A 21,032-nucleotide genomic window follows, 5' to 3' on the forward strand; every position below is an offset into this window, starting at 1 on the left:
ACAAGTGCATAGAATGTGTATGTTCAGTGTAACTCAATAGTAATGAAGAGTATATTTGGTATCTCAAGAAGAAACAGCCTATGCATATAATATTTCTGATCCCCAGGCCCCAGCTGATCACTAACTATCCTGCCTGGCTGGTGGGGTAATAATATTGTGAAGGCTGCTTTTGGGCAATTAACTTTAACAATGGAAACCTGAGTAAGGTAGAAGGGCCCATAGTAACCCCCTGGCAGAATATAAACATGCTCTTTAGGTGACCCACCTCAAAATATCCATAAGCCCCAGCTGACCAATGGGTTACTTACATCAGGACACGGGGACCATAAAAGGAAAATTAAGGGGTGGGAAGCCATAGTTAGTTACCACACCTCCTCACTTCCCCTCTTTAATTAACTACAGCTTCCCACCCCTGCCGCACTGCAGACAGTCTCTGCTTTGCCTTTGTGCCCACTGCTTTCTTGCGGTCTATTCGATAAACTTCTATCTCCTTTGTTCTGCCTTGGATGAATTCTTTCACCATCCCCATTGTCAGCTTCTACCAGATCTTGTCACCCCACATTTGGTGGCTCCCATCGAATCAGGGGACCCCACAAATATCTTGGCTTGTCAGTTATCTATCTTTAAAACTTACATAAGCACATATCGTATGAATTTATCTTGCTTAGTTCTTAAAATCCTAACTGAATTAACTCAAAACTCTACACTAAAGACTTTGCAGAAGAAAATGTATGCCCACTCAGGGTGAAAATTATTTTCCTCATTACTGTTGTGTCATGGGACCCCAAGATCAACACTCTGTCCAAGGTTGAACGATTCACTAGAGGAACTCACAGTGAAACAATACAAAGGGAAATTAGCAGAGAAAAGGTGCATGGAACAAAGTCCAGGAAAAACCAGCACATGTTTCCAAGGATCCTTTCCAAGTGAAATCAAAGAGGACATTAATTTCCCCTGCAACAAGTTTTGACAACACATGTGAAATGTTGCCAACCAGGGAAGTTCACTAGAGACTCAGTACCTAGAGTTTTTATTGTGTGCTGGTCACATAGGGAGCCTCTGCCAGGCACATACTAGAATTTCAGAAGGAAAGCAGATATTTAACAAATTATATGATTTACACAAACAGGCATAGTGAGCCATTTTTGTCAAATAGGATAGTGTGAATCCCCTCTGGAAATCTAAGTTCTAGGTGCAAGCCAAGGGCCAACTGTGCAAGCAGACATTTCCAGGGATAAGAATTCTCAGGTCTGCTATGCTAAGACTTTTCTGCACACCAGTGTCCTAAACAAAATGTCTGACTTTCAAAACAACAAAAATTAAAAGGCATATGAAAATACAAGGAAAAAAAAAAAAATCAAGATATTCCCAAGAGATTAAAAAAAAAAATCCTAACTAGACTCAGGTATCCTTAGCTTGTTGCCGTGTAACTTCAATCTATACTCTGTCTTCACATGGCCTTCTCTTGTATGTCTTTTCATCTTCTATTATAAAGACACTTGTCATTGGATTTAGGTCACACCCAGATTATCTAGAATGAACGCACCTAGAGATTCTTAATTATGCCTGAAAAGAAAATTACTTTTACTAAGTAAGGTCACATTCACATGTCTCGGGGTTAGGATATGGACATATCTCTGGGGGCCACAATTTAACCCACTGCAATCTGTTACTATGTTTATTCTTACCCTAATAGATTTCCTTAGAATTCTCATCCTCCCACTATTATTTTTTTTAATTTATTTTTGAGAGAGAGCGCACACATGCACATACGTATGAGTGGGGAAGGCAGAGACAGAGGGAGACAGAGCATCTGAAGCTGGCTCTGCACTGACAGCAGAGAGCCCAATGTTGGGGCTCGCACTCATGAACCATGAGATCATGACCTGAGCCAATATCAGGAGTCAGAGGTTTAACAGACTGAGCCACCCAGGCACCCCTCATCCTCTTACTGTTATAAATGACATCTAGATACTGACAACAAATAAATGTTTCTCTTTAACATGGACTCAGTGGTTTAGGAGAGCAAAGACAAAATTCTTCATCTACCCCTCAAAATTTGCTCATTCCATAGTTTTATTTCAGTAAATAACAATTCTGGTTTTCAGTTACTCAAGCTGAAAATACTCGCATGAGCCTAGGTTCTTATCTTTCATTTCCAACATCAAATCTGTTACCTGATTCTTTCAGCTCTATCTTCAAAATATATCTGAAATCCAACTCCTCTCATGACTACCAGTGCAATCACCCAAGACCAAGTTACCATCATCTCTTACCTGGATTATTCCAACAGCTCATTAGCTAGTTTCCCTGCTTCCTTTTTTTTTTTTTTTTTTTTTTTTTTTTTGGTTCCCCTACACTGTATTCTCTAATCAGCACCCTGGTCTATCTCTCTGTTTTTAAAGTTTTAGCTATTTAAGTAATCTCTATACCCCATGTGGGGCTTGAACTCACTACCCCAAGATCAAGAGTTGCACAGTTTTCTGACTGAATCAGCCATGCACCGAGTGATCTCTTTTATTTTATTTTTATTTTTTAAGCTTATCAATTTACTTTGAGAGAGAGCTCAGGAGGGGCAGAGAGAGAAGGAGAGAGAGAGAATCCCAAGCAGGCTGCTCATTGTCAGTGAAGAGCCTGATGCGAGACTTGAACTCATGAACCGTGAGATCATCACCTGAGCCAAAATTAAGAGTCAGACACTTAATGACTGAGCCACCCTGGTACCCCACCCCCACCCCCAAGTGATCTCTTTTAAATGCAAGTCAGATCATGTCACTCCTCTGTGCAGAGCCAACATTGCCTTCACATCTCACTGAGAAAAATAAGCAAAGTTCTTACAATGCTAAGACCTTCCATAATTGGTCCCCTCATTAGCTCCTTCTTCTCATCTACTATTCTTCACTTTGTCACTATGACCAACTTGCTGCTTTTGAATATACCAGGCTTGTAGCCAACCTATGGCATTTCTATTTTGGTGTTTTCTCTGTTTATAATTCACTTTGTCTAAATACCTTTAAATGCCACTGCTTCTTCTTTTTGGTTTTGCTCAAATATTTTCTTTTTAGGCTTCTCCTAACTATTCTATTTAAAAGGACAATTCCCAGGGTTCCTGACTGGCTCAGTCAGAAGAGCACACAACTCTTGATCTTGGGGTTGTGAGTTTGAGCCCTGCATTGGGTGTAGAGATTACCTAAATAAATAAAACTTAAAAAAAAAACAACAACACAGGGGCACCTGGGTGGCTCAGTTGGTTAGGCGACCAGCTTCGGCTCAGGTCATGATCTCACAGTTTGGGAGTTTGAGCCCTGCGTTGGGCTCTGTGCTGACAGCTCGGAGCCTGGAGCCTACTTCAGATTCTGTGTCTCTCCCTCTCTCTCCCTCTCCCCGGCTCATGCTCTATGTCTCTGTGTCTCTCAATAATAAATAAATGTTAAAAAAATTAAAAAATGGTATGAAAGTATGACATTTCCCCCACCACAAAATACTATGCCACCGTAAGAACAAGGAATATGTATTAATATGGGATGTCTCCTAAGAAATAATAGTAAAAAATAAGATGCTTTATATTAAAATTTGTGAAAAATAAAGATAAGGGGCCTTATATACATAGATATGTTGGTATAGTCATAGAATTACTCAAAGTAGTTTACATAAGAAACTAGCCACAGTAGATACATGTAGAGAAGAGAAATAGTGAAAGGGAGACTTCTTTTTTTTTCACTATAACCTTGTTTACATTTTTAAGATCAATGAGATGATTCCTTTAAAAACAACTGTGAAACGGGGCACCTTGGTTGCTCAGTCGCTTAGGAGTCTGACCTCAGCTCAGGTCATAATCTCATGGTTTGTGGGTTCAAGCCCCATGTGGGGCTCCGTAATGATAGCTCAGAGCCTGGAGCCTGTTTCAGATTCTGTGTCTCCCTCTTTCTCAGCCCCTCCCCTGCTCATGCTCACTCTCTCCCTCTTTCAAAAATAAAAAACATTAAAAAAATAAAAATAAAATAAAAACAATTGTGAAAAAAAAAAAGTTGACAGAAAGGAGAGCCAGGAGGAAAGTTACTAAGTTCCTAAGCTAGTAGCTTTGAGAGGTGATGAAGGTTGCTGAAATAGGACTGTGAAATGCAGATGTAAAGTATAACCCTGAAGCTTTTAGCAATGGAAAGATAGAAAGCAGAATGTAATAAAAAGAAACTGCAGTGTGCAACAATAATAGTTTCTAAAGACTGCAGATTTATGAAGGGCTGAGTGCATATGTAGACTCTGAAAATGAACAGAATATGGTCCTCTAGGATTACTTAAATAAAAGAGGGCACTGATAGAGGAACAATGAGGACAGAAGGGTTCATGTCAACTGAAACTCAAGGAGAGTAAGGCCTATGAAGGAAATCCTGAAAAACATTTCAGGGCCGTCAGCTCTCTCACTAAACATCTATGTTCTGCCTTATTCCACTCACTCTCTTGGACACAACCTCCTTTACCTTTCCTCTATTCACCACCCATGGCCTCTCTTCTTGTTCCAACTTAAAGATTTCATTCAGTTTGGTGATATGATAGTCCATATATAGGAAAATGACCCAAGACTTTAATTCAAGCACCATCCCCAAACTCAGACTGAGCCTGGGCCTTTCAGGACGTTACCATATAAAGAGGAACGAAAGAAATAACATTTTACCTTAAAGGTTGAGCATATACAATGATATAGCAGAGGGTTGAGAATATTTGAAGCTTGCATCTCAAAGCTGAATCTACTATGCCGTGTAAAGGTTCTAAGTATTTCATAAATGGAAAAGAGACAGCACTTTACTTTCAGAAATTGGATTATACAGAGAGCTATCCACGCCTAATATGGCTGTGTTGCTCTAGTTCTCCAGCATCACATTGCTGTACAGATTCCTCTGAACATCAATTATTTTTTTATGTTTATTGATTTATTTTGAGAGAGAGATAAAGGCAGAGAGAGAATCCCAAGCAGGCTCCATGCTGTCAGCATAGAGCAAGACACAGGGCTTGATCTCATGAACCATGAGATCATGACCTGAGCTGAAATCAAGAGTCAGACGCTTAACCCACTGAGCCACCTAGGTGCCCCCATCTGAACATCTTTAAGTTGTGGCTGATGCTCCTGTTTGAATTGAACAATCACGTCTCTGAGTGTTTACTCTACCAATGACTCCCAAAGAACAGAGAAGAGTAAATGTCTGGGGGCAAGATTGTGGACAAAACAGGTACCCCTATAGCAAAATGTACCTTGTTTAAAATGTCATACTGATTTGTTATTCTGTTCCAGAACAAATGTTTGGAATCCTAAGTGTTTATATAAGAATGCTGCAAGTTATTTATTATATAAATTATGTAGCTTTTCCCTCTTAAAATTGAAACTCCAGGAAGACATGCCCTTATTATTAGTTTGAACAGGAAATGAGGCTTGCAGGATTCAGATTCCTCCACCATCTCAGCCACCCATGCTGAGATGACCCATATTTAGGTGATCACACAAATACTCATACACTTACCCACAGATCCACACACAATCTTGCCCCACCACATGCACACAATTATTCCAACCTCACACGCCCATGATATGACCTTCTAGCCTCACGAAGTCACACATAGTCTTGATCCCACCACTCTGTTCACACTCACCAATTTTACTCACATGCAGTTTCTCTTACACTCAACTATCCTCCTCCAACCAGTCACACATGTAATCTCACCGCTGTCTCACACTTTCTTTGCCTACCTTCAAATACATAACTGGGCTTGAAGATTTCTCCCTTTCAAACTCCCCAGGCTGGTTTGGTCACAGATGCTCCCGTCCACATTCAGGTTCGTTCTCCTGGCTCCCCGACAAGTTCCGAAGCAGTCTGCCTCAAGAACATCTTGGTACTCAGGGCAAAGCAGAATTCTGAGCACCATCAGGGCACTTAACTGTGGCCAGCTTCTAGAGGAGGCACCTTAGGCAGCTTGGCCTGGTCCATCTGGCCATTGGCGAAGGCCAGGACTGGGATTCCCAGGATGCCTGAGAAGGATGCCTGTAGGACCTAGTATTTTACAGGTGAACTACCAAAGCTGGAGAGAGCCGCTCTGAGGGCTGTGTCAACGAAAAATTGCACCAGACAAGTTAAACAGGTAAGGAAGATTCTATGAACGATTGTTGCAATAGAGAGAGAGATATTGAACTCAAGTCAGTATATAACATAGCAGGGATTTATATCCAATGCACAGCATGAGGGAGTCAGTGGATAAAAGATTACTAAGAGGAGCGTGGTTAAGTATCAAGGGCAGGGGGATTCTTGCTGAACTAGGGTCTGCAGATCAAGGACCAGCCATGGTCAACAGGAGTGCTCACAGGAGCCTGTCTACAGTTTGGTCGACGGAGTCCTTAGCTGACGCTCGCGGAAGCCCCCGGAGAGCGGCTCAGCGGGAAGGCCGTTTTGGCTAGGTCCGTTTTGGCTAGCTCCACGCCTCGGGGAAATTGGGATATCCAGGCGACAGCTTTCCAGAAACCTGTCGCATTCGTACTACATCTCCCAGAGGCCTCTAGGCTCAGTGCTCCCTCCCGCGAGAACTGGACCGTCTCCTGAGCAGTGGGCGGGATCTTCTGGCGGGTTGGAGCAAACGGCCCCAGGGCGCTGCGGGAGCTCCTGCGTTCGACTTGTTCCAAGTAGAGTAGAGAGGTACTACCTGTACCGAAGGAGGCGTAGGTGAGGTGGCCCGGAGCCCGGGATTGGGCCGGCGTGTCTGGAACCTCTGGCCTGTGCAGGGTGTGTGGGGAGCCAACTGAGAGGGGGAGATTGTGAGGAGGGTGTGTGTCTGAATGTGACTGTGTGCCAGTGTGAGCGTGTACGGAACTGTGAGGGCGGGGAAGGGGGGCTTGATTTGCGGTTATGATTGTTCATGTGTAATGAGGTAATTGTGTGACCGGGTGTTTGCGCGTGTAGCGTTCTTTGACCGCGTTTGTAAAACTGGGTGTCTTCTTGTGTGTGTGTGTGTGTGTGTGTGTGTGTGTGTGTGTGTGTGTGTGTTTATGACCATTTGCTGAACTGTGGGTATGGGATGCCTTAACTGTGAGATCGGTGATTGTGTTTACCCAAGGTGTGTGTATTTGTGATATTATTAGTGTAGGGTGCGTGTGAATTCGTTATTGTCACTGTGTCCCCATGAAGTGTGGCAGTCGGAATGTGAGAGTGTGGGGTGCCTATGACTGCGATTGTGACTGTGTCTGTTCCTGCAGTGTGTATGCTCGTGTGACCATGTGCAGCCAGTTGTGTTTAGGTTTGGGGTGCCTGTGTCCTCGTGGCGTGAGTGAGTTTGTGGGAATATGTGTCCGTATAGCACTGTAGTTGTGGGGCGCCTTTGTGTGCCTTTGTGACTCCAGCGCTCTGTTCCCAGGAGACCTCTGTGAGCTCAGGGACAGATTCTGCCCAGAACTACAGTCACCCTGCTCTTGTCTTGATGCTGGTGTTGAACAGGCACCCTAGCCTTGCCTGACCTACATGTATAGGTGACGGGTGGTTGGCTGACCTGGACTCCCAGAAGAGCCTGGTGTTTCCTGACTTCTTTCTTTTTCCCCAGCTCTGCTTTGCTTGCACAGACGCTTCCAGAGTGGAGGAAAGAATGGCTGTTGAAAATCCACAAGGCTCCTGCAAGGTAGTTTGTTGTGTTGTTTCCCCTTTTTCCCTGGAATCCCCTTTTCTTTGTCAGGACTTGACTTGCTTTCCTCCTCTTGAAAATTCTTGTCCATCAGGTGACTTGATCCCTGGAATTTCCCCTTTGATAAAATGTGAGTGACTGCACACCCTAACCCCTCACACACCTGATTTTCTCTTACTAAGTTGTCAAATGGTTTAATTTTCCTTTGTGCTGTCTTAAAAAAAAATACTGTTTCCTCCTACTTGTAAAAGTAAAATATGATTATTTTAAACAATTTCAGAAGTACATCTTTTGAAGAAAATGTCCATTCCCAGTTAAAAACCAATGCTTACTTTTTTGTATTTTCTCCCCACTATGTTTTATGTACATATATAAAATGTGATTTTTAAAAATTGAATTCATTCAGCATTTACCATTATGGCCTACATTTTTTACATAAAATTAAATTTAAGTTTTTTCCCACATGATTTAATATTTGAAACATTTTTAGAAGTGTGTATTTTTTTTTGAATGCCTCTGGCTTATTTTTTTTGCTCTTAAATTAGATACAGAAATAGCATATCCTACTTATTTGTATTGTTTAATATATAATTGTAAAGACTCATGTAGGGAGTACCTAAGAAATAAAATACAACTATCTCTAAAGAAACCTCTGATGTACCCCTCCACAATCACAAATAACTGTGCTCCTCTGGTGATAACCACTGTGATGTTTTCTTTGCCTTACATTAGAATTTTAGTACCTATGTATGCATTCCAAAATCATATAGGTTTAGTTTATGTCTATTTTCTCTCTTTGTATGAGTAGACATTCTTTTGTGTTTTTTTAATAAAAAAATGTGAGCTTCATTCATGTTTCCTGTAACTACAGTTAATTTTTTCCATTGCTATATATATATATTATCTTGTATGATAACATCACAATTTACTACAATTTACTATTTATCCTTTCTGTTTTTCATGGATATTTGACTTCCAGTTTTTGGTCATAACAAGCATTGTGACCACTAGTATTTTGTGCACATATTTTGGTACACATGTGTTTGCATTTCTTTAGCATATATACTAAAATTGTGGTTAAGTTGCTGAGGGATAGAAATTGTACATCTTCAGTTTTACTAGACAATGTCAAACTGTTCTCTAAAGATACTGTGCAAGTGTTTTACTTATATCAGCAGTTCACAAAGGTTCCTTTTGCTCCACATCCATGCCAGCCCTTGGCATCATCATACTTTTAAATTTTTGACAGTTTGGTGGTTGTCTAATGTTATCACATTTAATTGATAGTTCCTTTATTATCAATGAAATGTAACACCAATTCTTGCCCACCTGGGCATCCTTTTTTGTAAAATGCTTGTTCAAATGTTTTGCCAAATTTTAATTGGGTTGTTTTTCTCTGATTATAGCAATTGATATATATATGTGTATATATCTTCTGTATAATAGTGACTAAATATTTTCTTCTGCTCTGGCTTAGTTTTTCATTCTGGTGCCTTTTGATGAATATAGAGGTTCTGGTGCCTTTTGATGAATATAGAGGTTCTGGATTTAAATGTAAGGAATCTTTTTTCGTAGTTAGTTCTTGTTTAAGAAATTTTCTGCTACGTAGAGGTAATGAAGATTTTCTCATGTTCTCTTCTAGAAGCTTTCTAGCTGTTCGTTTTAACATGTAGGTCTGTACACTACCTGGAATTGATTCCTGTAGGTAGTGATTTAATTTCATTTTATTCCCCATGTGGGTATCCAGTTGTTCCAGTATCATTTATTGAAAAGTTCATCTTTCTACACTGATTGACAATACCATTTTAGTAAAAAAAAATCAAGTGACCACCTATGTCTACATGTATTTTGGGAGATTATATTCTGTTCCATTGCTCTATTTTTCTCTCCTTGCAGCAATATCATGCTATCTTATTCGCTGTAACTTTATAATATTTAGAGCAAGTCCTCTTTTGTTCCTCAAGAGTGTCTTGGCTGTTTGTGTTCTTATGCATTTCCATATAAATTTTTGAAATAGCTTGGTTGCACTCAGGCATCTTTTGTGATTTAGATTGAATTGCATTGTATCTATAATTGTATAAATAGAAATTTGGGGAATCTTGGGGTGACTGGATGGCTCAGTCGGTTAAATGTCCAACTCTTGATTTCGGCTCAGGTCATGATCTCATGGTTTGTGAGATTGCACCCCCCATTCAGCTCTGCACTGACAGTGTGGAGCCTGCTTGAGATTCTCTCTCTCCCCTCTCTCTGCCCTCTCTCTCCCTCTCTCTTAAAATAAATAAAAGACATTTTAAGTTTTTTAATGTTTATTTTTGAAGGAGAGTGAGCGAGCAAGGGAGGGGCACAGAGAGAGGGAGACACAGAATCTGAAGCTGTCTCCAGGCTCTGTGTTGTCAGCACAGAGCCCAATGCAGGGCTCAAACCCATAACCCATGAGATCATGACTTGAGCCAAAGTTGGATGCTTAACTGACTGAGGCACCCAGGCACCCCAAGACATTTTTTAAAATCTTGAAAAAAAAAAAGAAATTTGGGGAATCTTCTAATAATACAAGCCTCTCAATTGACTTAGGTCTTCTTATTATTTCTCAACAAGGTCTTGCTTATCTCCTGTAAATATTCCCAGGCAATTAGGAATCACATAATCCATTCTATAGTATTTCCTTTTTGCATTGAGTGCCAGGAATCTGAGCACTTCAAATAATGATCAATCCTAGTAATAATTTTAGCCTGGGTTTTTGATATTGAGTACCTATTACCTATGACCTTTGTATGTTATTAAAACATTTTTTTTTCTTTAATTCTTAGTCTCCTCAAATACATTTTTGAAACTGGGGACATTGGGTCATCTATGTGGCTCAGTCGGTTAAGCATCTGACTTCGGCTCAGGTCATGATTTCACGGTTCACTGGTTCGACCCTTGGCGTTGGGCTCTGTGCTGCCAGCTCAGAGCCTGGAGCCTGCTTCAGATCCTGTAGATCCTGAAGGCTCCACTTGCTTCAGATTCTGTGTCTCCCTGTCTGTCTATGTCCCTCCCCCACTCGTGCTTGCGCTCTGTCTCTTAAAAATAAATAAAAACATTAAAAAAAGAGAGAGAAAGGAAGTAGGGATATAAAAATTAGGAAGGGGGCGCCTGGCTGGCTCAGTCAGTGGAGCATGCAACTCTTGATCTCAGAGCTATGAGTTTGAGCCCACGTTGAGTGTGGAAATTACTTAAAAATAAAATCTTAAAAAAAGTAGGTATAGACTTAGATACAGATAGATGCTTACTGTCTAATATTTTTATTTTAATAACATTTTGGTCCAATCAATTCTGTTTTGTATGGTACTTTTACTGTTCTCTTCATATTATGTTTTATAACTGCCCTTACCTCTTCCCACTACCCTCCACTATCCTTTGTCAGGTAGTTTCTGCCTCTTCATCTTTGCCATCTGTTCTCACTAACTGTTTAGTTTAAATATTGGCTCCTTCAGGAAAAGAAAGAAACACCATATCTCAGATTATTTTACCTATGCTATTCTCTCAATAACACGGTGTAAAAAGTATGGGCTCTGGTATCAGATGTAGCTTCTGATCTCAGCTGCACCACCTGTGAACTGTTTAACCTGCAAATGAGAGGCTCTCATTCTCACTCAGTGTCGAGAATGAAATCAGATATGTGTGGAACACTTGGTACACATCAGAAGTTCGGTAAATGTTAGCTCCATTTCTCTATTTCTCATTCTTGGGAACTTTATATCAATTACAGTTTAAAGTCCTTAACTAAAGGCCTTTTGGTGGTTCCCAAAGGATCTTTTATTTTAAATTGAGGTATAATTGACATGTAACATTATATTAGTTTCAGATGTACAACGTAGTGTATTGGTATTTGTATATATCTTGAAATGACCTCATAGTAAGTCTAGTTAATATCATCACCATACATAATTTTTTCCTGTGATGAAGAGTTTTAAGATTTACGCCACTAGCAGCTTTTAAATATGCAATACAATATTATTAACCGCCCATGACTTCTTTCTTTTACAACTGGAAGTTTGTACCTCTTGAGCCCCTTTTTCCCATTTCACATCCCCCACCCCTGGTCTCTGGCAACTATCAACTATTTTCTGTGTCTACAAGGTTGGCCTTTATTCAGATTCCATATGTAAGTGAGGGGGTGCCTGGGTGGGTCAGTCAGTTAAGTGTCTGACTTTGACTCAGGTCGTAATCTCCCAGTTCATGAGTTCGAGCCCCACATCAGGCTCTCAGCTGTCAGCATGGAGCCTGCTTCTGATCCTCTGTCCGTGCCCCCCTGCCCCTCCCCCACTCACACACTCTCAAAAATAAACAAACATTAAAAAAAATAAATTCCACATGTAAGGGAAAGTATATGGTATTTATTTTGTCTGACTTACTTCACTTAGGATGATGACCTTGAGGTCCATCCATGTTGTCATAGATGGCAAGATTTCACTCATTTTTATGACCCAATAATAATATAAAATCTCTTTATTCATCCATCATGGGTCACTCAGATTGTAAACTATCTTGGCTATTGTAAACAATGCTGCAGTGAACATGGTCTCATATGTCTTTCTGAATTAGTGTTTTCATTTTCTTTGGATACTCAGAAGTGGAATTGCTGGTTCATATGGGAATTCTGTTTTTAATTTTTTGAGTCCTTACTGTTTTCTGTAGTGGCTACACCAATTTACATTCCTACCAATAGTGTATAAGTAAGTGTTCCTTCCCTTTTCTCCGTATCTTCCTCAACATGTTATTCCTTGTCTTTTTGATAATAGCCATGCTAACAATTGTGAGATGATATCTCACTGTAGTTTTGATTTGCATTTCCCTGATGGTTAGTGATGTTGAGTATCATTTCATGTACCTGTTGGCCATCTGTATGTCTTCTTTGGAGAAATGTCTATTCAGATTCTCTTCCCATTTTTAAAATAAAATAGGTTCTTTGCTATTGAGTTATACTTTCTTTATATATTTTGGATATTATCATATACCCTTGTCAGATGTATGATTTGCAAATATTTTCTCCCCTTTTTATTCTCCCCTTTTTATTTCCTTTACTATTCAGAAGATTTTTTTTGTTTGATATAGTCCACTTTTAAAAAATATTTAGAGAGAGAGAGTGTGTGTGTGTGTGTGCACTCTCATGCGCGAATGGGGGAGAGGCAGAGGCAGAGAGAATCCCAAGCAAGCTCCATGCTCATTGCAGAGCCTGACATGGGGTTTGACCCCACGAACTGTGAGATTATGACCTGAGCTGAAATCAAGAGTCAGACCCTTAACCTGAGCCACCCAGGTGCCCGTCCACTTGTTTATTTTTGCTTTTGATGCCTTTGCTTATGGGGTTATATCCAAAAAATAATACCTAAGACCAATGTCAAGGAGCTAACAGCCTCTGTTTTCTTCTAGGAGTTTTATGGTTTCAGGTTTTACATTCCAGTAAAATAATTTTGAATTAATTTTTATATGGTGTTAAGATAATAATCTAGTTTCACTCTTTCCATGTGGCTGTCTAGTTTTTCCAACACCATTTATTAAAGAGACTGTCCTTTCCTTTTTGTATATATTTGGATCCTATGTTGTAAACTTTTTGACCATAGTTTATTTTTGGGTTTCTGGTGCATAGGTTTATTTCTGGGTCTGTATTCTGTTCCATTGATCTGTGTGTCTGTTTTTATGCCAATACCATACTTTTTTGATTCCTATATCAAAACAATCATATACAGTACTTTAAAATCCGGGAGCATGATGTATCCAGCCTTATTCTCCGAAGGATCTTACAGGCAAATTTTGCTCCCCAAATGCCTTGTAAATCATTGAGAGCCAGGATTATGCATTTCAATTCTCTTATATATATAACTTTTAATCCATTTTAAGTTTGTTTTGCTGTGTATTGAGGATCTAAATTCAATTATTTTTCATTTACTCAGTATTGTTCCTGTGTCTTTTATCCAGTAATAATTTATTTCCTTTTCCATTACTTTGCATTACCTTCTTGGTGTTATATTATTTAAATAGGCTGTATCCTCTATTTGAAAGTTTTTTAATTTAAAATTTAAAAAACTGTACTTGTACCTATGCCATGTTTAGATCATTTCCTTTTACAAATCTTTGAATACCAATCAAATATGTCACTTTTTTCTGAAGATAGCTGTATTCTCTGTTCCTTTCATTACAAAATAATTATTACAACAAATTTAGAAAATGCAGAGAAGCAGAAATAAAAAAAACAAAGGTCATCTGTAGTCCTACCAATTAACGATTGCTGTCACATTGTTAGAGCAAATACTTAGAATTCTTTTTTTAATGTGATCATACTATGGTCACTGACCTTTAACCCATGTTTATCATGCCTAAGTACCTTATGAATAGCTGTCGTGTTTTTACACATTTATCTTTGTCGTGAGTTGTAATGGTCTGGTAGTGTTACCATTTTATCAAGCCTCTTTTGTTGAATGTGGTTTGCTTATAAACTGTTGCCTTTGTAAACAAGTATCCTCTTAGCCTGAATGGCTAAAATTCTTAACTTTTATTTTTAGTTAAGTAATAATTATATATATAGTCAATGAATATATCTTTTTATACAAATAATTTATATGTTATGGAAGAGCTCAAGTTCCATGTGACCACAGTCTTCAATCCCAGTTGTATATCCAAAGTTCCCAAAGGTAGCTACTGTTAAAAATTATTTATCCTTTTTACCTTTATCCTATACATTTAAATATATGGACACACGTATGTGGTAATGTTTTGTCACTTAAAAGTTTATCTATATGAAAAGAATTATAAGTGTATCCTGCAAAATGTGGAAAGTAACTGCATTATAGAATTGGTCCAAGGTTTAAGTTGGTTCATGTAAAATCCTTAGAACAGGATTCTTAGCACATTCACTTAGAACTTCCACTTAGTGTGAGTTGTTTGGTAATTATTGTTACTATTTTGAAATTTGCTTTATTATTCTGTGTGGAGAATTGTTCACATAAGTATAGAACTATCTCACTTTAATTGCTTCACGTAAAGCCATATTTTGTAGTACTGTGGTATGTTTAATCATTCTTTGGTTTTTAAACATTTAGATTTTATATAGTTATCACTGTGGCAAGCACTATTCCAGTGAATATTTATGTACAGGCATTCTCTAAGGTATATACTAAGAGTAAAATTATGGGGACAATAGAGTACACATATTTTAAACTTCAGTAAATATTTCCAAGTTAAACTTCACAATAGCTTGTTCACTTCACAGTACTCCTAGCTGTCTCTGACAGAACCTGTTTCTCCACTTCTAGTTAGTTTACTTATGGCTACATAAGGTGTAAAAAAGCACTTGCAGGGGCGCCTGGGTGGCGCAGTCGGTTAAGCGTCCGACTTCAGCCAGGTCACGATCTCGCGGTCCGGGAGTTCGAGCCCCGAGTCGGGCTCTGGGCTGATGGCTCAGAGCCTGGAGCCTGTTTCCGATTCTGTGTCTCCCTCTCTCTCTGCCCCTCCCCCGTTCATGCTCTGTCTCTCTCTGTCCCAAAAATAAATAAACGTTGAAAAAAAAAATTAAAAAAAAAAGCACTTGCAACAAATAGGGACAGAGGATTAATGATTTCTTTTAATTTAATCTAGTTATTCTTAACCTTGGTTATTGATGTCTGGGTCCCACCCACAGCAATTCTGATTTTAATTCATCTGGGATATGGCCTAGGCATCATCATTTTAAAAAAAGCACTGATGATTCTAGAATGCTATCCACAGTTGAGAACTAATGACTTAAAAGCTCATACAAGGTGACAACAAAAACACTGAGATGCAATTTGTCTGCAGTGGGGTTCAAGCTCTGGAATTTTTTAAAAGCTACCCAATTGGGGCGCCTGGGTGGCTTAATTGGTTAAGCATCTGCCTTCAGCGCAGGTCATGATCTCACAGTTTGTGAGTTTGAGCTCTGTGTCCGGCTCTGTGCTGACAGCTCAGAGCCTGGAGCCTGCTTTGGATTCTGTGTCTCCCTCTCTCTCTCTCTGCCTCCTCCCCAGCTTGTGCGCTCTCTCTCTCTCTCTCTCTCTCTCTCAAAAATAAATAAACATTTTTAAAAAGCTACCCAATTGATTCTGATTGCAGTGAGAGTTAATCACTGACTTAGGCAAATCATGATTCATTTTCTGGAGCTGCTGGGTACTGTAGCTATCAAAAATTAAAACAAAACCAGTCTTGTAGCAAGGAAGTAGAGGAGGGATGATTTTGAAGGAGGCAGTCAACAATGCCTGCCATACCTGTGCTCTTGCCAGCAATTAATATGAAACTGTCATTGGTCATTTTAGCAGCGTTTTGGGAGAAAACCTAAAGCATATAGTATACACACATGCTTAATCAGCAGTCTTCATGTTTTTCAAAAGCAAGCCTTGAGTTTTGTGAATCTTACATACTTTATTAAATTTTTTGTAGTCTGTTTTTATCTTCATTAATCCTTTCCTGCTGTTTTTTGAGATTCTTTTGTTAGAATATTGAATTCTGATCAGTTTTATTTTATTTTTTAACGTTCAGTGTTACTAATTTTTATGTTTGTAATTTTCCCATGTCCAGGTTTTTTTTTATATCTATATTGCTCTCCTTTTTACTTCATTTCTAGTATCTTGTATTTCTATTTAGTTTCATATTTAACGTGAGAATTATTGATAATATGTCTTGTTTTGGGTAACTTTTCCATTTTGATTAAATTTCAAACTTGTAGAAAAGTTACAAGAATAATACAAAGTAGTCTTGTGTACTCTTTACTCAGACTCACCAATAGTTTTATTTTGCCCTATCTACATTATCATTCCTATATGTGCTTGCAGTTGTTCTCTCTCTATATACATGTGCACACACACTTACACAATACACACATTTTACCTGAACTATTTAAGAATAAGTTGTGGATGTTTGCTTGTTTACTCTTAAACACGTCAGTGTGTTATTTCCTCAGAACAAGAGCATTCTCTTATATAACCACAGTACACTTATTAAAGTAAGAAATTTTAGCAATTATGCAATACAGTTACTTAACAGTCTATATTCAAGATTTTTCACTAGTCCTAATTTCTTTGTAGCAACTCACCCTACCCTCATCCTCCATCCCCAGGCACTGTCCAGGATACAGTCTAGGATCACACATTGAATTATTGAATTTAATATCATGTCTTTTTTTAGTCTTCTTTACCTAGAAGAGTTTCTCTTTCTCTGTGTTTCATGACCTTGACATTTTTGAAAAGGGTAGGCAAGTTATTTTGTAAAATGTCCCTCAGTTAGGGTTTGTCTTATGGTTCCTAATACTTATATTCAGGTTATAAAATTTATGGCAGGAATACAACAAAAGTGATTCTATCCTTCTCAGTGCATCCTATCGGGATACCTCATGTTGACTTGTCCCGTATTTGGAGATGTTGACTTTGATAATTGGTTAAGGTAGTATCTACTATGTTTTTTCACTATAAAGGTAATAGTTGTCTCTGTAATGTTATGTTGCATATGGGAGATATGTTAAAAGTGTAAATGATTTTCCACAAACTTTCACATACTACTTCTAGCATCCATTGGTATTACTTTCTGGATCCATTATTACTATGATGCTTTCAAGATTTTTTTTGTTTTATTTGTTTTGTTTTGGTTTTTGGTTTTTTTACTTCCATCATTTTGTCTATATTAATTAATTGGCATTTTATCATAAAGAAGAGTGGTCCCTTCTTCACTACTTACTTATTCATTTGTTATGTCAGTATAAATTCATAGATTTTTATTTTGCTCAATGAGGTATAATCTTTTACTATTTAGTCTGATACTCTAATTGTTCTGGATTTGGCCACCAGTAGCCTATTCAGGGTGACTTCTGCATCCTTTTAACTTTCTATATGATTCTTTGAGACTTTCCTTACTTTCTGGTACAACAAGTTGCAATAGGCTCATATCCAGATACTCTCTTAGCTCCAGCCAGAATTGAACCATTTCTCTAAAGAGCCTGGTTCCTTGCAGTAAAGAATGTGTAGAAACCAAGATCTGGTTGCTAGGACTATAGTATTCATTCTAGTTTTATCCTGTTCCACATTTGTATCTTTCTTCTCCAATAATTAAAAACCTGACTCTCACATGCTCATTATATTTACTAATTTGTTCAATTCTAGAATATACAAAAATAGTTTTGGAACTGCTAACCTATACAATAACAAATATCAAATACTAAGTGTAGTTCAGTATTTGTTTATAGTTCTCTTTGTTTAGAGTAAGGATAATAGTTAAAATACTGTGTTCAAATTTACTTGGGTTCATTTTTTTATTCCCTCCTTCAGTGCGGTTGTATTATTCATTTGAAATACATTTAGATTTATTTGTTCCTGTTTGTATGTGTTTGACTTTTCAAAAATTATCGGTTCAGTCTGACTGATTTGATTATAGGAATTGGTAAAGCATTAACTTGGTTCCAAAAGTTAAAACTACACAGAAAGGTACAGCTGGAACGTGTCACTCTGCTCCCAGAACCCTTGTTTTAGTGAATATTATGCACTGAATTGTGTCCCTCCAAAATTCATATGTAGAAGCACTAACTCCCAGTACCTTATAATGTGACTGTATTTGGAGATAGGTCTTTTAGAGAGATAATTAAGTTAAAATGAGGCTGTTAGGGGGGACTCTAAACCAACCTGACTGATACCCTTTTATGAGGGGAAATTTAGACACAAAAGGAGACACGGGGGATGCTCATGTACAGAGGAAAGACCATGTGAGGACAGTGAGAAGGTGGTTATTTGCAAACCAGGGAGAGAGGCTTCAAAAGAAGCCAAATTCTCCAACACCTTGTGCTTGGATTTCTAATCTTCAGAATTGTGAGCAAATAAATTTCTGTTGTTTATACCACCCAGTCTGTGGTATTTTGGTATGGAAGCCCTAGCAAACTAATAGTATGTTATTTCCTCCTGGCTCATAGCATAAATCTGTCTCCCTGGAACATGTTGAGGTTGGACCCTTGTTATAGGTCTAATGGCAACAGAATGGTTCTGTTGTATCTTGAGGAGAATGAGCATGACCTTTTAAGTTACTGCTCCAGGTGATGCTATCATAGGATTTTCAATCAGAGGAAAGCTACTTTCCCAGACACTGGATTGCAAGTTACTTCCACTGTTAAGAGAGTCCCCAAAAGACTTGGTGGGGGGGCTCAAGATTGTCGGTTTCATCTGGGTCCCAACTAGATGTCCCCATTCCATATTTAAGCAACAATTTTTTTTAATGTTTATTTATTTTTGAGAGAGAGAGAGAGAGAGAGAGCACGAGCAGGGGAGAGGCAGATAGAGGGAGACACAGAATCCGAAGGAGGCTCCAGGCTCTGAGCTGTCAGCACAGAGCCTGATGTGGGGCTCGAACCCACAGACTGTGGACAGTGAGATCATGACCTGAGCTGAGGTTGGACACTTAACTGGCTGAGCCACCCAGGAGCCCCTAAGGATCAAATTTTTTACCAATTAGTCCTCTAACTTTTACATGAAAAATATGGCAAGACTGAATTCAACTATTATCATAAGTCAGCAGCCTGCATAATTTTATGTTTGATTTTCCGCAATATCAGCCCTGTGACTTCAAGAAATGGAGACTCTTTGGATTTGCATGGACGTGCTCTGGTTCTCAAGAGTGTGACTTGAACTCAGAGTTAACAGACCCAATCTTGTCAATTTCTCTTTGTAAGCACTGGAATGAACTCATATGAATTCACATTTCACACCACAGCCCTTATAAGTCATCATTACTACAATAAAGGTCAAGATATATGGCTCCCAAGATATATGCTTTAGTCGGCATTTTATCACGATCAACCACAGCTTGATTAATTGTGATCCCACTGCATGCCATGGATTTTTAGCATCCCAAATGCTATCCACAAGGAGCTTTATCTGTAGTCAAGCCCAAAGGATTAGTAAACATTTGGAAAAGGATAGAATAGTTCAGTGCAACAAAGATGTAAGGAATGGCTGAAAGGCATGACCTAACTAATCCCCAAATCCCATCTTTACAGGCCTGTCTCCTGGGACCACTTTAGGTAGCAATTCTGTTGCTGTCAGGATCCCATCAAGAGACAGGAAACACATAATAATTTGAACTGGGGAAGTTCAATATGAAGAATTATTAACTAATGAGACTGGAGTAACATAGGATTGCCTAGTAATCTGTAAAGAGAACACTAAAGACCATATGAATAGCATATATAAAAAGCTGCCATCACTTTAATGGTTGAAATGGAGTTCCCAAGGAAGCCCAGGGCTGAAATCCAGACCTTGTTGGAGAGGGCACATTTGTGGTTCACTAAATGACAGAGTAGTCACAGTGGTATAGGGTTGGGACTAAGGTGAGGCCACTAAGGTATCAGGGGGGGAAAGTTAAGGAAGCAGTCATTCTCAGGTATCAGCTCTACACTTTCATGACCCTGAGTAGGAGTGCCTCAAATTTGGCACCCTAGTTGCCTCATTCGTAAGGGGGTACTCATTCTCAGGGTCATAGAAGTGCAGGGTTGGCACCTGAGTGAGTGTTTGCTTAAATTTTGTGTTCTAGATACCTCATTTGCCTCTAAGGTCCTATCCCTGCCTTGATGCTGCACTAGCAGCACTTGTTGGAAGTACCTCCTCTGGAATTTGCTGGAAATCTGCCCTCTAGGGTAGGGTGTGGAGTCTTACCAGGAGCATGTGCTACAAAACTGCCAAAGAAAACTGCTGGCTAATGGATGTTATTGGCCACCTTGTGCTTTAAGAGCTGGGAGCTAGAGGAGTTGCTTACACTGAGAGAACCAGGTAAAGCCATCCAACTTGCAGGAGCTGGGCACGTGGGCAGCTTCATGTGCTGCACGAGGGCACTGGACAAGCCTGACAGGCAAGCACGCCAGAATCTAGAGGGAATAGTCTACTTGCAGTGTCTTTCTAACATCTTTTTCTTTGGGGCGCCTGGGTGGCACAGTCAGTTAAATCTCTGACTTTGGCTTAGGTCATGATCTTACAGTTTGTGGATTCGAGCCCCGCATTGGGCTCTGTGCTGACAGCTCAGAGCCTGGAGCCTACTAAGGATTCTGTGTCTCCCTCTGTCTCTGCCTCTCCTCTCTCTCTGCCTTTCCTCACGCTCTGTCTCTCTCTCTCAAAAATAAAAATTAAAAACAAACATCTTTTACTGACAAAGCTTAACATTGTGCTGACAAAGGAAAATATTCAAATAGACCTGATCTGTCTCCATTTACAAAGTAGGCAGTAAAGGATGAATTGGGGATCTGAGAGGCAATAAGTTGATAACTAGCATATAGTCTTTAAAGAGTTTTAAAGTTAGGGGCACCTGGGTGGCTCAGTCAGTTAAGCGTTCGACTTCAGGTTAGGTCATTATCTCACAGTTTGTGG

General features: G+C 39.2%; 1 protein-coding gene across 1 annotated transcript in view; it reads left to right on the forward strand.

Moving 5' to 3' along the window:
• The first annotated feature begins 6,180 nt into the window (after positions 1–6,180).
• The window catches only part of LOC125152565 (zinc finger protein 850-like), a 52,899-nt gene continuing 38,047 nt past the window's right edge, over positions 6,181–21,032 (forward strand). Inside the window, exons 1-2 of the mRNA XM_047834645.1 lie at positions 6,181–6,704; positions 7,576–7,650. The gene's annotated coding sequence lies outside the window, so the exon portion shown is untranslated. The remainder of the gene's footprint in view (positions 6,705–7,575; positions 7,651–21,032) is intronic.

Source organism: Prionailurus viverrinus, chromosome E2 (genome assembly GCF_022837055.1).
Source record: "Prionailurus viverrinus isolate Anna chromosome E2, UM_Priviv_1.0, whole genome shotgun sequence".
NCBI classification, from domain to species: domain Eukaryota; kingdom Metazoa; phylum Chordata; class Mammalia; order Carnivora; family Felidae; genus Prionailurus; species Prionailurus viverrinus.